Here is a 15,623-nt window from a genome sequence, read left to right as displayed (position 1 = left end):
CCTTGTGAAATATATTGTATGCATAGTAAACCATTTCATACAAGTTTTGTTCACCATGTTTACAGACAATGACCTCCTCGCTTTATCTTCCCCCTTTTCCTCTTTGCCAGTACTATTATTAAAATTTGACAAATTTGGTGAGTTATCAAATTTCCTCAATTATCAAAAATCAGACAGACATTCTTAATGTCTCCCTGAACTCAAATGACTTTCAAAAACTAAGCTACAACTACGCTTTCAAACTTCCATCTTCTCACTTAACATAGCTGGGGGTGATGCTAACTCCCCAAAGTTCACAATTATTTAACTTAATTTATAAACCACTTCTACAGTCAGTACAACACTCTCTCCATACATGGTAAGACAAACCACTCTCCTGGTGGGGTAGAATTCAATAAATCAAAATGACCGTGCTACTCAGAATACTACAATACAAGACAGGTGACCTAAACAGAAGACACCACTGCTTGAAGAACCTTTCTCCCAAAAGAAGCCTCAGCCGAGGCAAAAAGTACCAAATTTATAAAATGTTGAAAAAGTATGCAAGGAAGACCAAGTAGCAGCCTTGAAGATTTATTCCACAGAAGCTTCATTTTTGAAGGCCCAAGAAGAAGAGACAGCTCTAGTGGAATCAGTCGTAATTCTCTCAGGAGGCTGCTGTCCAACAGTCTCATAAGCCAAACGAATTATAATTCTTAAGCAGAGGGATAGGAAGTAGTAGTAGCTCTCTGACCTTAACGTTTCCCAGAAAAATTCGTAGTCACCTGCAGATAAATTTTAAGAGCATGCACAACATCCAAGTTGTGCAGCAAGCGTTCCTTATGAGAAGAAGGATTGGGACATAAAGGAACAACAATTTCCTGATTTGAAACAATGGAATCCGCACTTTACCTCTGAGTATATCCCAGTTTATCCAATTCATAAACAGACCGGTGCAGCACCTTAAGAGACCACCCTCTAGGCCTCAGGATACGTAGAAGCACAGCACAAAAGTGGCACACGGTATTAAGGTTTATACCTTTATTAGAGCAACGTTTTGGGGCACCTGCCCCTTTCTCAAGCTAATCACAAATACAAGCTTTACACCATTTATAGACACAAAGATAAAACAGGTAACCAATAAACACACATGGGTGGGGCTAAGAAAAAATGACATCACAGCTCATTTCATTAAAAAAAAAATTGAAAAAAACTTTGTAACATTAACCCTTTTGTTCCCTGTGTGTGTGTGTTTTACTACCAGATTAAAAATTAAACAATTTCCTGATTAATATTTTTATTTGAAACAACTTTAGGAAGAAAACCAAACTTAAGACAAAGAAACGGCTTATCGGCATGAAAGATAAGATAAGGCGAATCACACTGCAAGGAAGAGAGTTCCGAAACTCTCAGAGAAGAAGAGATAGCTAAAAGAAACAAAACCTTCCAGAACAACAACTTAATATCTATGGCATGCATTGGCTCAAACGTAGGCTGCTGCAAAACCTTAAGAACAAGGTTAAGGCTCCAAGCAGGAGCAACAGACTTCAACACAGGCCTGATTCTTGCCAAGGCCTGACAAAAGGATTGCACATCTGATACGTCTGCCAGACGCTTATGAAGCAAAACAGAAAATGCCAAAATCTGACACTTCAGGATACTAACTGACAAGCCTTTCTCCAGACCTTCCTAGAGAAAAAAGACAAAATTCTAGGAATCCTGACCTTACTCTAAGAAAATCCATTGGATTCACACCAGTTAAGATATTTATGCCATATCTTATGTTAGATCTTTCTAGTTACAGGCTTGCAAGCCTGAATCAAGGTCTCAATGACCGATTCCGAAAAAACACGCCAGGACAGAACTAAGCTTTCAATCTACAAGCAGTCCGCTTCAGAGACACAATATTTGGATAAAGGAAGGGACCCTGAAGAAGGTTCTTTCTCAGAGGCAGTCTCCAAGGTGGTAGAGACGACATCTCCACTAGATCTGCATACATCTGCAATGTCAAGCTCTCTCTCCTGTTTGATATGAGCAATGACTCGTGGAAGGAGCGCAAACGGGTATGCCAGCCAAAAATCCAGAGGGACAGCCAGAGCATCTATCAGAACGGCCTGTGGATCCCTTGACCTTGAACCGTACCTTGGAAGCTTGGCATTTTGCCTAGATGCCATCAGATCCAACATTTGAGGGTTAAGCTGGAGAACACCTCCGGATGGAGTTCTCTCTCCCCGGGATTAAACGTCTGTCAGCTCAGGAAATCTGCTTCCCAGTTGACCACTCCTGGAATGTGGATGGTAGATAGGCAACAATTGTGGGTCCACTGAATAATCTGAGCCACTTCCTTTATGGCTAAGGAGCTCTGAGTTCCTCCCTGGTGGTTGATGTAAACCACTGAGGTTATGTTGTCTGACTGGAACCTGATAAACTGGACTAAGGACAGCTGAGGCCAAGCATTGTAAATTGTTCACAACTCCAAGATGTTTATGAGGAGAGCAGACTTCTCCCGAGACCATAATCCCTACGCCTTTAAAGAGTCCCAGACTGCTCCCCAGCCTAGCAGGCTGACGTCCGTGGTCATAATCACCCAGGAAGGTCAACGGAAGCAAGTGCCCTGAGACAGATGGTCCTGAGAAAACCACCATGGGAGAGAGTCTCTTGTCGATTGAACCAAATTATCCCTGTTCCATTGGCTGAGCACGCACAACTGCAGAGCTCTCAAATGGAATCGAGCAAAGGGAATGATGTCCATAGAGGCCACCATCAGACCTATTACCTCCATACATTAAGCCACTGATGGTCGAACAGTAGACTGTAGAGATAGGCAGGAGGAAAGAATTTTGGATCTTCTGACCTCTATCAGAAAAATCTTCATCAATAGGGAATCTATTATGGTTCCTAAGAAAATTACCATTGTAGCTGGAACAAGGGAACTCTTGTCCAGATTCACTTTCCATCCATGGGAACGAAGATAAGACAACAAGATCTCTGTGTGTTGAAAAGATGGCTCCTGAACCAATTTGGAATTGAGTGGCGCCCTACCTAGACAACAGAGACCGGATCACTGCCAGGAGAGCCCCAGAACCTTTGAGAAAATTCTGGGAGCTGTTGCAAGACCGAACGGAAGAGCCACAAACTAAAAGTGTTTGTCCAGAAAGGTAAATCTCAGAAATGTGTGATAATACCTGTGAATGGGAACGTGAATATACGCATTGTTCTAGCCTACGGTCGTCATGAACTGACCCTCTTGGATCATTGGAAGAATGGAACGTACAGTTTCCATCTTGAAGGACGGTACTCTGAGAAACTTGTTTAGACACTTTAGGTCTAAAATAGGTTGAAAAGTTCCCTCTTTTTTGGGAACCACAAAATGATTGGAATAGAATAACATAAATGTGAAAACGTGAGTTTAAACTAAAAAGCTAATTCAATAGTGGAAGTATATGTTCGTTAATGGAGGGATCTCCTGGCACCATGTTGTTCAATATATTCCTCAAAATAGAAGGAAAAAGGACAAAAATAGTGTAACTCTGTAAATCAGCTGTGAACACTTGTACATAAGAACAAATGGTTACTCACATTTGATGGAGCTACTACAAGCTCTATATGATGTGCACACCTACTTTATACTGGTAGGCAAACAGTAACTTACAATGGCAAAGGTATAAAAGAATATTTATTAAAAACATTAAAACCGTCACAAATGCTCCAAGAACACCAATAGATAAGGGATATGAGAAACAATACACAAGGTATTGCAGTCCAGAGTTAACCACAGACCCAGAAGGATATGGATGGGAGGCAGAAGCTGAACCATTTACCAACCGCAACCAACCGGTAAGGTATCACTCCGCCCTTGGCGTCACTGGCACGTTTTGAAGTTGGTGTGAAAAAAAACATAGTTTATGCTTACCTGATAAATTTATTTCTCTTGTGGTGTATCCAGTCCACGGATCATCCATTACTTGTGGGATATTCTCATTCACAACAGGAAGTTGCAAGAGGATACCCACAGCAGAGCTGTCAATATAGCTCCTCCCCTAACTGCCATATCCAGTCATTCGACCGAAAAAAAGCAGAGAAAGGAGAAACCATAGGGTGCAGTGGTGACTGTAGTTTAAAATTAAAAAATACCTGCCTTAAAATGACAGGGCGGGTCGTGGACTGGATACACCACAAGAGAAATAAATTTATCAGGTAAGCATAAATTATGTTTTCTCTTGTAAGGTGTATCCAGTCCACGGATCATCCATTACTTGTGGGATACCAATACCAAAGCTAAAGTACACGGATGAAGGGAGGGACAAGGCAGGTACTTAAACGGAAGGTACCACTGCCTGTAAAACCTTTCTCCCAAAAATAGCCTCCGAAGAAGCAAAAGTATCAAATTTGTAGAATTTTGAAAAAGTATGAAGCGAAGACCAAGTCGCCGCCTTGCAAATCTGTTCAACAGAAGCGTCATTTTTAAAGGCCCATGTGGAAGCCACAGCTCTAGTAGAATGAGCTGTAATACTTTCCGGAGGCTGCTGGCCAGCAGTCTCATAGGCTAAGCGGATTATGCTTCTTAGCCAAAAAGAAAGAGAGGTTGCCGAAGCCTCTTGACCTCTCCTCTGTCCAGAGTAGACAACAAACAAAGCAGATGTTTGACGAAAATCTTTAGTAGCTTGTAAGTAAAACTTTAAAGCACGAACCACATCCAGATTGTGTAACAGACGTTCCTTTTTTGAAGAAGGATTAGGACACAAAGACGGAACAACAATCTCTTGATTGATATTCTTATTAGATACCACCTTAGGTAAAAACCCAGGTTTGGTACGCAGAACTACCTTATCTGCATGGAAGATCAGATAAGGAGAATCACATTGTAAGGCAGATAACTCGGAAACTCTACGAGCCGAGGAAATAGCTACCAAAAAAGAACTTTCCAAGATAAAAGTTTGATATCTATGGAATGAAGAGGTTCAAACAGAACCCCCTGAAGAACTTTAAGAACCAAATTTAAGCTCCAAGGTGGAGCAACAGGTTTAAACACAGGTTTGATTCTAACTAAAGCCTGACAAAATGCCTGAACGTCTGGGACCTCCGCCAGACGCCTGTGCAAAAGAATAGATAGCGCAGAAATCTGTCCCTTTAAGGAACTAGCTGACAATCCTTTCTCCAATCCTTCTTGGAGAAAAGATAATATCCTGGGAATCCTGACCTTACTCCATGAGTAGCCCTTGGATTCACACCAATAAAGATATTTACGCCATATCTTATGATAGATTTTCCTGGTGACAGGCTTTCGTACCAGAATTAAGGTATCAATGACTGACTCGGAGAAACCACGCTTTGATAAAATCAAGTGTTCAATCTCCAGGCAGTCAGCCTCAGAGAAATTAGATTTGGATGGTTGAAAGGACCTTGAAGTAGAAGGTCCTGTCTCAGCGGCAGAGTCCATGGTGGAAAGGATGACATGTCCACCAGATCTGCATACCAAGTCCTGCGTGGCCACGCAGGCGCTATCAAGATCACCAATGCTCTCTCCTGCTTGATTTTGGCAATCAGACGAGGGAGCAGAGGAAACGGTGGAAACACATAAGCCAGGTTGAAGGACCAAGGCGCTGCTAGAGCATCTATCAGCGCTGCCTTTGGGTCCCTGGACCTGGATCCGTAACAAGGAAGCTTGGCGTTCTGGCGAGACGCCATGAGATCCAGTTCTGGTTTGCCCCAACGATGAACCAATTGTGCCAACACCTCCCACTCCCCCGGATGAAAAGTCTGTCGACTTAGAAAATCCACCTCCCAGTTCTCTACACCTGGGATATGGATAGCTGATAGGTGGCAAGAGTGAATCTCTGCCCAGCGAATTATCTTTGAGACTTCTAACATCGCTAGGGAACTCCTTGTTCCCCCTTGATGATTGATGTAAGCCACAGTCGTGATGTTGTCCGACTGAAATCTGATGAACCTCATTGTCGCTAGCTGAGGCCAAGTCTGAAGAGCATTGAATATCGCTCTTAGTTCCAGAATCTTTATTGGAAGGAGTGACTCCTCCTGAGTCCACGATCCCTGAGCCTTCAGGGAGTTCCAGACTGCACCCCAACCTAGAAGGCTGGCATCTGTTGTTACAATTGTCCAATCTGGACTGCGAAAGGTAATACCTTTGGACAGATGGACCCGAGATAGCCACCAGAGAAGAGAATCCCTGGTCTCTTGATCCAGATTTAGTAGAGGGGACAAATCTGTGTAATCCCCATTCCACTGACTGAGCATGCATAGTTGCAGCGGTCTGAGATGTAGGCGTGCAAACGGCACTATGTCCATTGCCGCTACCATTAAGCCGATTACTTCCATGCACTGAGCCATCGAAGGGCGAGGAATGGAATAAAGAACACGCCAGGAATTTAGAAGTTTTGATAACCTGGACACCGTCAGGTAAATTTTCATTTCTACAGAATCTATCAGAGTCCCTAGGAAGGAAACTCTTGTTAGGGGGGATAGAGAACTCTTTCCCTCGTTCACCTTCCACCCATGCGACCACAGAAATGCCAACACTATGTCCGTATGAGACTTGGCAATTTGGAAGTTTGACGCCTGAATCAGGATGTCATCTAAATAAGGGGCCACTGCTATGCCCCGCGGCCTTAGGACCACCAGAAGCGACCCTAGAACCTTCGTAAAAATTCTTGGGGCTGTAGCTAACCCAAAGGGAAGAGCTACAAACTGGTAATGCCTGTCTAGGAAGGCAAACCTGAGAAACCGCGATGATCTTTGTGTATCGGAATGTGACGATAAGCATCCTTTAAATCCACTGTAGTCATGTATTGACCCTCCTGGATCATAGGTAGTATAGTACGAATAGTCTCCATCTTGAATGATGGAACTCTGAGGAATTTGTTTAAGATCTTTAGATCCAAAATTGGTCTGAAGGTTCCCTCTTTTTTGGGAACCACAAACAGATTTGAGTAAAATCCCTGTCCCTGTTCCTCCTTTGGAACTGGATGGATCACTCCCATAACTAGGAGGTCTTGTACACAGTGTAAGAATGCCTCTCTCTTTATCTGGTTTGCAGATAATTGTGAAAGGTGAAATCTCCCTTTTGGGGGGGAAACCTTGAAGTCCAGAAGATATCCCTGGGATCTAATTTCCAACGCCCAGGGATCCTGGACATCTCTTGCCCACGCCTGGGCGAAGAGCGAAAGTCTGCCCCCTACTAGATCCGTTACCGGATAGGGGGCCGTTCCTTCATGCTGTCTTAGAGGCAGCAGCAGGCTTTTTGGCCTGCTTACCCTTGTTCCAGGTCTGGTTAGGTCTCCAGACCGTCTTGGACTGAGCAAAAGTTCCCTCTTGTTTTGCATTAGAGGAAGTTGATGCCGCACTTGCCTTGAAGTTTCGAAAGGCACGAAAATTAGACTGTTTGGCCCTTGACTTGGACCTATCCTGAGGAAGGGCATGACCTTTTCCTCCAGTGATATCAGCAATAATCTCCTTCAAACCAGGCCCGAATAGGGTCTGCCCCTTGAAGGGAATGTTAAGCAGCTTAGACTTTGAAGTAACGTCAGCTGACCATGATTTAAGCCATAACGCTCTGCGCGCCTGGATAGCAAAACCAGAATTCTTAGCCGTTAGTTTAGTGAAATGAACAATGGCGTCAGAAACAAAAGAATTGGCTAGCTTAAGTGCTCTAAGCTTGTCAAGTATGTCATCCAATGGAGTCGCTACCTGTAAAGCCTCTTCCAGAGACTCAAACCAGAACGCCGCAGCAGCAGTGACAGGAGCAATGCATGCAAGGGGCTGTAGGATAAAACCTTGTTGAATAAACATTTTCTTAAGGTAACCCTCTAACTTTTTATCCATTGGATCTAAGAAAGCACAACTGTCCTCGACAGGGATAGTAGTACGCTTTGCTAGAGTAGAAACTGCTCCCTCCACCTTAGGAACTGTCTGCCATAAGTCCCGTGTGGTGGCGTCTATTGGAAACATTTTTCTAAAAATAGGAGGGGGAGAGAACGGCACACCTGGTCTATCCCATTCCTTAGTAATAATTTCTGTAAACCTTTTAGGTATTGGGTAAACCTTTTAGGTATTGGAAAAACATCAGTGCACACCGGCACTGCATAGTATTTATCCAGTCTACACAATTTCTCTGGCACTGCAATTGTATCACAGTCATTCAGAGCAGCTAAAACCTCCCTGAGTAACACGCGGAGGTGTTCAAGCTTACATTTAAATGTAGAAATATCAGAATCAGGTTGCATCATCTTCCCTGAATCAGAAACATCACCCACAGAAAGAAGCTCTCCTTCTTCAGCTTCTGCATATTGTGAGGCAGTATCAGACATAGCTCTTAAAGCATCAGTATGCTCTGTATTTCTTCTAACTCCAGAGCTATCTCGCTTTCCTCTAAATTCAGGTAGTCTGGCTAATACCGCTGACAGTGTATTATCCATGACTGCCGCCATGTCTTGTAAAGTAAACGCTATGGGCGCCCTAGATGTACTTGGCGCCATTTGAGCGGGAGTCCCTTGAGCGGGAGTCAAAGGATCTGACACATGGGGAGAGTTAGTCGGCATAACTTCCCCCTCGTCAGATTCTTCTGGTGATACATTTTTTAAAGACAGAATATGATCTTTATTGCTTAAAGTGAAATCAGTACATTTGGTACACATTCTAAGAGGGGGTTCCACAATGGCTTTTAAACATAATGAACAAGGAGTTTCCTCCATGTCAGACATGTTTGTACAGACTAGCAAGCTTTGAAAACACTTTAAATCAAGTTAACAAGCAAATATAAGAAACGGTACTGTGCCTTTAAGAGAAACAAATTTTGTCAGAATTTGAAAAACAGTGAAAAAAATAAGCTAACAAAGCATTGCACCCACTAGCAAATGGATGATTAACCCCTTAGTTCAAAAAACGGATCAAAAAAACGATAGACGTTTTTTTAACAGTCACACCAAACTGCCACAGCCTTGCTGTGGGCCTACCTTCCCCAACAAAAGACTTTGGAAAGCCTAAGAGCCCTTTAGAGATGTCCTATAGCATTCAGGGGACTCCTGGAGGAAGCTGGATGTCTCAGTCTGTAAAATTTACTGCGCAAAAAAGCGCTAAATTAGGCCCCCCCCACTCATAGTAACACAGTGGAAAGCCTCAGGAAACTGTTTCTAGGCAAATTTTAGCCAGCCATGTGGAAAAAAACTAGGCCTCACATCTTCTAGAAAAATCTTAACTGCACATACCTCATAGCAGGATAACCTGCACGCCATTCCCCCGCTGAAGTTATCTCTCTCTTCAGTCATGTGTGAGAACAGCAATGGATCTTTGTTACAACGTGCTAAGATCATAGAAATCACAGGCAGATTCTTCTATTTTTCTGCCTGGAACAAAATAGTACAACTCCGGTACCATTTAAAAATAATAAACTTTTGATTGAAGTAAAATAACAGCTACATTTCACCACTTCTCTCTTACTACCTCCATGCTTGTTGAGAGTTGCAAGAGAATGACTGGATATGGCAGTTAGGGGAGGAGCTATATAGACAGCTCTGCTGTGGGTGTCCTCTTGCAACTTCCTGTTGGGAATGGATGATCCGTGGACTGGATACACCTTACAAGAGAAATGAGTTCCGTCGTACGTTTCGCTGTACTACTTACAGCTTTCTCAAAGAATAAAGTGCGCATGTCCAAGAATATCCTTTATACAACAAATTGTGAAGAAAACCAGGAGTGATAATACATCCACCATGATGGAAAAGGGTAAATCTTTTGATGCCGTGTTTGTAGCTAAAAAATTGAATCAACTTCTTCTCCAACAATATATGGAAGCAACAGTTAAGGGCAAATTATTAACAGTGTATTCTTTCATTCAATTACAAAAATAAACATGTATCATTTCATACCATACACATAGTATCAATTTGACTTGTACAAACAATTATAACAAACGATATTAAAACTTGTTCTTATGAGAGAAAGAGATCTAGATAAAGGAATATTGTCTCTTATTAGACGGGCATATCTAAATAAACACCATTAACAGAATCAGTAACTTTTATTAATATTATCATAAGAAGTGGTGAACCTCAAAGCCTTTATGCAGACAGCTGGGTATGAAGCTATTTATAATATGGATCCACTTCATCTCCATTCCGCCCAAAGTATTCTGAGTGTCGCCCCTCTCCAATTAGATGTCACCTTTCTAATGCCTAAGAATTGTAAATCGGCCACTTTTCTATTGTGTTTCCTATCAAAATGGGCATGTCAGTATATGGCTGGGTTATAACACAATATATTTAATAATTATTCTTTAAAATATACCCCCAATAAAAATGCATATACCAAGACAATAAAATTAATATAAATTCCTTCTTTTTATTAGTTAATATTTATAGACACATTCAAATATTATTTGTAGGAACAAGAATATGAATCAATACTATACATATTTAAAACTATTAAAATATGCTATGCAAATTTACCTTTAGAACTAGCCTTATTCACAATTGGATTTCATTCAATTAACAAAATGAGATTCCAAGATATTAGCTACTAACATTCAGACTGGTACAATTGGCTATTTAGCCACAATTTATCCTATATAATTCCAATTTAAAACATCAGAAATTGTATATACTATTTGTGCCAACAACCAAACTCTATTATCTAAGCCAAATTAAATTCTTAGTTACCTACAATTAAGACAAATTCTAAGATATATATCTATATTTGCAAAGATAAATTACTTAGCACTAAGGATTAGTTTAAAATACACAGGCTATGACTACAAGATTAAAATACAATTTATTCCTTTAAGTCTGCTATCTACAGCAACAATGGATGTTTGTTTTAAATATTTTGCATACAAAAAGGCAAGCTTAAAACTATTCAGGACTATGAATATAATTCTAAAATATAAATATGCTCTTTAAAGCTATCAGTTGTAATTTAACTGCAGTGGCTATGCATATATTTTGTTTTAGACATTTACCTGCAATTAGCAACCTTTTATACTTTACCAAAAATAAACAAATCAATATCCAATTTCCAATATTTCTTAACAGGTCCAATTTCACCTCAGAATACCAAAATTGGAGTATGTTGCATGTGGAGGATAAAAAGTAGCTATTTGCTTATAATAACTGCAGCAGTTATCCGTCCAGGGTTTCAGCAAACAGTTTACCAGCCAAAGTTTAGCCAAAGTTAGCTCAAGTTATCAAGAGTTAGCCAGAGTTCGCCCACCTTATCTCTCTATGCTTGGGGTTAAATCATATGATATCACCCCACCCCTTTTTTGTTAAGTACCATCATTGGGGAAATTGGAAACGCACAACGGAAGCTTGTCTCAGATTGGCCCTTCTAGCTTATCCCTTCTCATTGGATACCTGGGAGGTCTTATCGGATTGGCCCTGGGAAATATAATTTTTAACAGCCAAAGGCCTTCTGGCTGTAATACTGGCTGTAATACTTTGGCCATCAGGGGGCAGCAGACAAACAGTTTCATTTTATACTGCTAACAGAAGATTAACAGATTTTATATTTTTAATATGTATACTATAATTTGATATTAATAAACTATGTGTTTAATATTGATAAGATCATATAGTGCTATTTCCTCTGATCACTGCAGTATCAGACATAAGCATATTTTAATAATTATATCAATAAAAATTTATACTGCCAACTATTCCAAAATTATAGCATAAAATCCTGATATATATATTCATACAAATACACCATGTTTCACATTCCCCATAAATTTTTTTAACACACAGATCCATGTTCATGGCTACCATTCAATGGACATCTTATCTGAAAAATATTATAAGATATTATTTGGAATTAGTCTAACATTTAAATTTTAAACATTTATATAGATACTTATTTTGACATTTTTGTTTGAATATTTGAGTATTCCTTTATATAAAGATTAGATAATTTCTTTTGCAAGATTTATTTATTCTTTATTTTTATTCTCTTTATGTTACACAGAGATTTCAAATGCCAATTTGTCTGGGTTCTACACATGGGAAACTCCGCAGGGGCAATTCACACTTATGTGACATAAATAAATTCTTCAGCTAGAAACTGTTTTTTACGAATTTCATCAAACTTCAAACGAAGTCCAGCCATTTCGTCTTTATTCACTGTATGGGGTCCTTGTAATCCAGACAATTAAATAGATGCTCCCTTTTAAAACAACTTCAAAGTTATCTCAATCAGGATAAGTGTGTCTTATCTCTGATCCAAGGCCTGGAATATACAGCTATATTATGTTTTTGAAGCAATCTGTCCTTCTTTGAAGTGACCCTTCTAAGATTACTTTGAAAGCAATTTAATTGTTCTCTCTGAAATAACTTAAATGTTATCTTTAATCAGGATATACGTGTCTCACCCAGCCAAAACCATTTGGCAGAGGGGGCTGTAATTTACACTGAATAGAACTGTTGCAAATAGCCTCATATATAATTAGTCCTGTGGTCCCAGCAAATATATATATATATATATATATATATATATATATATATATATATATATATATATATATATATATATATATATATATATATATATAACATTTTCATTTATAATATTCATATACCCTGACAGGCAGAAACTGTACGATTGGGAAAACCTCTCTCAATTTTATATATATGTTCATTTAATCTTGTCTTTAGTAATCCGGAGGTACGCCCTATGTAGATCAAATCATAGAACAGCGTAAAAGATAAACAAAATTTTTGCTGTTACATGTGATAAATTGATCTGTGTCATAACTTGTTTTTACCATCCGTAGAATAAAACTTGTTAATTAATTTAGGTGCAGGTTTCATTTGTCTGCATGCATTACAGTACTGGCACCTTCTAAAGCCTGTGAGGGGAGGAGCCAATTTTTTGCCACTCCATCTGATTTCATATAGTTATTTGAGAGTTGCAATTTTAAATTGGGGACTTTTCTAAATATAACATTCGGACCATCTCCTATTAATCCTAATAAATCCTGAATCGCGGGAGAGTATCCCCCAATTTTTCTGAATGATGTCCCTCAAGTCTTTACTTTGTGTACTGTGTTAGAATATAAGTGTATTGGCTAGCTTATCGTCATATTTATTGTTAACCAACATTTTATTTTTATATTGAATTCTTTTCTGTTCAATTTAGATACTTCTTCTACTGCTTCTATGTTGGCAGCTAATAGATAACCTGAATAATTTTTCTCCAGAAATAGCTTAAGAATTTGGAACTGTTCCTGGTATTTCTCAATATCTTTACAGTAGGGATTCCTACGAGAATTGGAATAATACCAAACAAATATCAATTAAATCTAGAGGTACATGCCATTCCACATTTGTAATTTATGGCCTCACCTGTGGGTGTGTAAGAATCAATGTAGGGAGAACAAAACGTAAGATAAAAAGATGATGCTACGAGCATATAACAAATATAGAGATAGGATTAAAAACCCATAGTGTGTCAGATCATATTAGAGTAAAACATAATAAAGACCCGAGTAGTCTGCGTATAAGTATTTTAGAAGTAGTCCCTATAGGTACAAACCCACATCAGAGGTTAATTACACTGAGAAAAAAAGAAACCAGGTGGATCCAAGAGCTAGAAAGTCTCACCCCCAAAGGCTTAAATATAGACATGGATTTACAAGCATTTATGCTATAACATTTTGTTTCCCTAGTAAAGGGAGGAGCCCAAATACATAATTGGAACAGTGAGAAGAGTGTTTATATTGACTAGTATAAGCATCCACAACTTAACAATTAGGTTGCAGTGATAGGGCAAATGGAATATTGGGTACCAAAGCTCACACTAAGTTAATTCTACCTTCAGTATAAGTAGTGTGTACAACGTAATAACCAAGCTATTTAGTGTATATAGCCACCAATCGAAACAATGATAAGGTCTATAGGTAACTGAAAAATGACAGCCACATCATAATTACAATATAGGTTATGATTTATAGTGGTTATCAGTATAGTTTTACCACAGTAAGGATAATACTTGCTATATCTAGTCACTTCTCTATAAGGATTATTACCATTATTAAAAAGAACATCAGCAGAATCACTCCCCCCAGAAACAAAGTAGAAACATTGGGTTATTATCATAACGATTATGTAAAGTACAAATGTGCAGTGCAGATCAACATTAGTTTTGATATAGTATGCGCAGTATATACAATATCATTGCAGTAAGGGTCGTTGTGGACTCTCCGTGCATGATGAGGGCGGGGTCGACATCAAAATAAGTTAGCCAATTGTAAGCCTGTTTGAGAGAAACCCGTTCGAGAGAATTGAGAATAGATCATCATCTAACCAAATAATAGATACAATATTCAAAAACATAATAAGAATTAGGTAGGTTTAATACGCTAGGCATAATGAAGACGCAGTTGCAGAAGATTTAACCACTCGCGCAAAATAAGGGCGACGTTAGTACGAGAATAGCTCGGTCTAAGAAACCCGTAAATGAACAGTCAATTGGCATATGACAGTACAGGTTAATGTGTGGGCTGTATACAATAAATGTTGGCTATTAGTAGTATTATTACAAGAGGACGTATACGTTATACTACAAGAAATAATGACCGAATGATAATATATATGTGTACAAGAATAATGGGTTATAAAATGTATATACTATGCTGTAAAATTGTTACTTATTATGATCCATGAAAGAAATGCAGTAGCAACACATGGCTACTGGGCGTGCTTTGTTTATACTCCGAAGTGACACAGGAAGAGGAGGATCCCATAAGACTCTATGTAAACCAGGGGAATCTCATCTGAAACACACCCACCATCCGTCGTCTTGAGAAAGTTTGCAAAAAGACAAATGAAACACGTAGACAGGACAATCTACAAGCATTTATAAGACTCTGCACGTTATAAGAGGTTGTTTTTTAATTTCCTGAGAAGGCAATTTGCCAAAAAGGCTTTACATGCGATACAAAGAGACACAAGAGGAGCAAAGGTCACTACCTGCCGATCTATGTGGACTAAGAAGTGCATTAGGAGTTTTTAACAAGGCATTTATGATTTTATCTCTTGTAAGTGCATTAGATTGTGTGCACCAATAAAGCTAAAAAGATTTTACTGTGAATCTGGGATGCGCTTTTTGTTCTTATCGTTCTAGTACATACAAAATCTGAGCACTCCTTTGGGCTCAGTGAATGTGGAAGCTGCAGAAAGGATTTGTCAGCAGGGGAGGAAAGAGAACCAACAAGAGGAATTCTTTTTCTCAGTTATAAGTTTCTACCAATACTCCCGGAGTCATGAATGGGAGTTAATAAAGTGGTTTTTATTTATTTATTATTTTTTATTGTTATTTTAAACTTTTAATGTATGGTATTTTTATATTTAAATTGATTATTATTTTTTGCTCTCAGTAGTATTTTATCTTTTTATTTTTCCTTACATTGTAAATTGATATATCAGTTGCTATACTGATATTTTCATCATTACTTTAACCCCTTAATGACCAACGACGTGCAGGGTACGTCCTCCAAAAAAATGTCCTTAACGACCAAGGACGTACCCTGTACGTCGTTGGTCTTTGAAAGCAGTGGAAGCGATCCTGATCGCTTCCAGCTGCTTTCATGTTATTGCAGTGATGCCTCGATATAGAGGGATTCTGCAATAACTTTTTTAAGC

At 39.2% G+C, this 15,623-nt stretch overlaps 1 protein-coding gene across 5 annotated transcripts in view; it reads right to left on the bottom strand.

Annotated features, from left to right (window-relative positions):
- The window catches only part of LOC128652886 (nectin-1), a 478,741-nt gene that overhangs the window by 408,907 nt on the left and 54,211 nt on the right, over nucleotides 1-15,623 (bottom strand). The window lies entirely within an intron of this gene.

The sequence above is a fragment of the Bombina bombina genome, chromosome 3 (genome assembly GCF_027579735.1).
Source record: "Bombina bombina isolate aBomBom1 chromosome 3, aBomBom1.pri, whole genome shotgun sequence".
Lineage (NCBI taxonomy): Eukaryota > Metazoa > Chordata > Amphibia > Anura > Bombinatoridae > Bombina > Bombina bombina.
The sequence above is the reverse complement of the archived record's forward strand: the minus strand, read 5'-3'. Positions and strand labels throughout refer to the sequence as shown.